The sequence below is a fragment of the Lampris incognitus genome, unplaced genomic scaffold (assembly GCF_029633865.1).
Source record: "Lampris incognitus isolate fLamInc1 unplaced genomic scaffold, fLamInc1.hap2 scaffold_156, whole genome shotgun sequence".
NCBI lineage: Eukaryota > Metazoa > Chordata > Actinopteri > Lampriformes > Lampridae > Lampris > Lampris incognitus.
The window spans coordinates 12501-15000 of record NW_026611121.1 but is presented as its reverse complement, the minus strand read 5'-3'; positions in this window follow the sequence as shown (position 1 = coordinate 15000).

Genomic DNA, 2500 nt, shown 5'->3' with positions numbered 1-2500 from the left:
TATCAGCCCGTCAAAGCAGTCCTTCCACTTCGTAGCACACTCTCCTCGCTTGGCAGCACATTTCCATCTGTATCTTTGATCGCCCTAACTTGTCGCACATCCTCGGCAGCTCGGTCTCTCTGTCTAGCCAATCTGTACAAGTCTTTTTCTCCTTCCTTAGTGTCTAACCTGTCATACAGCTCACCGTACGACTTTTCCTTTACCTTTGCCACCTCTCTCTTTGCTTTACGCTGCATCTCCTTGTACTCCTGTGTACTTTCTTCATCTCTCTGACTATCCCACTTCTTCTTTGCCAACCTTTTCCTCTGTATACTTTGCTCTACTTCCTCCTTCCACCACCACCACCACCACCACCACCACCACCACCACCACCACCACCACCACCACCGCCAAGTCTCCTTGTCTTCCTTCCTCTGTCCCGATGACACACCAAGTACCTTCCTAGCTGTCTTCCTCGCTATTTCTGCAGCGCTTGCCCAGCCATCTGGCAACTCTTCACTACCACTCAGTGCCTGTGTTAACTCCTGCCTGAACTCCACACAACAGTCTTCCTTCTTCAACTTCCACCATTTGATCTTCGGCTGTGTCTTCACTCGCTTCCTCATGTTGGTCTCCAAAGTCATCTTACAGACCACCATCCGATGCTGCCTAGCTACGTTCTCCCCTGTCACCACCTTGCAGTATGCAATCCCTTTTACATCGCGCCTTCTACACAAGATATAGTCCACCTGTGTGCACTTTCCTCCACTCGTATACGTCGTCACCCTGTGCTCCTCCCTCTTCTTGAAATATGTATTCACCTCAGCCATTTCCATCCTTTTCGCAAAATCGAACACCATCTGTCCTTCCACATTTCTCTCCTCGATTCCATACCTTACCATCAACTCCTCATCACCTCTGTTCCCTTCAGCAACGTGTCCATCGAAGTCCGCTCCAATCACCACTCCCTCCTCCTTGGGTCCCCTTTCCACCACGTCGTCCAACTCAACTCCAGAATTCTTCTTTTTCGTCCATCTTACACCCGACTTGCGGGGCATATGCGCTGATAACCGTCAGCAATACACCTTCGATTTCCAGCTTCATAATCCTCACTCTGTCTGACACTGTGTTCACCTCCAGCACGCTCTTGACATACTCTTCCTTCAGAATGACCCCTACCCCATTTCTCCTCCCATTCGCACCATGGTAGAAGAGTTTGAACCCACCTGCGATACTCCTGGCCTTACTCCCCTTCCACCTTGTCTCTTGTCACCTTTCTTCTTTCCATCACGTCAGCCAGCTCTCTCCCTTTACTAGCCATAGTGCCAACATTCAAAGTTCCGACTGACTCTCACCTCCACACGCCTACCCTTCCTCCTCTCTAGCTGCCTCTGGACATGCCTTCCCCCTCTCCTTTTCCTTCGCCCAACAGTAGCCTAGTTTCCACCGGCACTCCGCTGGTTAACAGTACCGATGGCGGTCGTCGGTAACCCGGGCCTCGACCGATCCGGTATGGAAATCTTATTTATGATCCGCATATTTGATTTGGCAAAGATTTGACGCCGGATGCCCTTCCTGACGTAACCCTCCGCTTTTGTCCTGGCTTGGGACCTGCACTAAGAATGCACTGGCTTGTGCATCCTCAGTGGCTGGGTTGCACGCTTTTCTATGTTTGCCCCTCACTTTTGTGGCGTGAACTATCAATTCTAGTAATACAGGTGTGTTTATGTTAGGTATCACAGACACACGCACACGCACAATATATGTCCAAAAGTATTGAGATAACTGACCATTACACCTACAGGAGCTTTTCTGACATGTCATTCTGAATCCATAGAAACCCATATTCCACGAAGCTCCCGGCGCACAGTTTTTGTGCCGATGTTAATGCCAGGAGAAGTTTGGATCTCTGCAGTTATTGAGTCAACAGAGCGTTGGCGACTTGAGTTGCTGTTGTCCCTAAAGGCTTGCACTTTTCAATAATATGATGATATATGAAGCATAGAGAGTAAACGGGATAGATACCTTTTGAACAGCACCCTGTAGTACAGCACTTTGAAGGTACATATGTCGTCACTTGCTGTAGTGGTTTTTACTGATGGGCGTGGCCAGGTTTTCAGAAGCCTCTCAGTTGTCAATGTGAGAGCCAGGGGACGCGTCTGCCGTACGTTTAGGGTTAGGGTTAGGTGATTTCTCTGGCAGGGCTGGTTACAGTAGGGCTGCTTACACCACACCCCGGACTGGATTTGTTGCGTGTTTGTGTCCTGATCGATGGGCCAACTTAACACGCCTTCGGAGGGTGTCCGCCGGCCGGCTTTGCCGGCGTTCGGGCGGTCGGTTCCTCCGGTCTGGCGGATCGATGTCCTTTATTTAATGTTCTTAGTGGCGAGCGGAGTGCGGAGTGGGAGGGGCTCTACCGCGTAGTCGTCCTCTCCGTTGCACAGCTCGACAGCGTGCTCGGCGGTGCTCAGCCGGACCGTCTATCCCAGTTGCTCTTCCACGGCTCCCCTCGCGAGGCTTG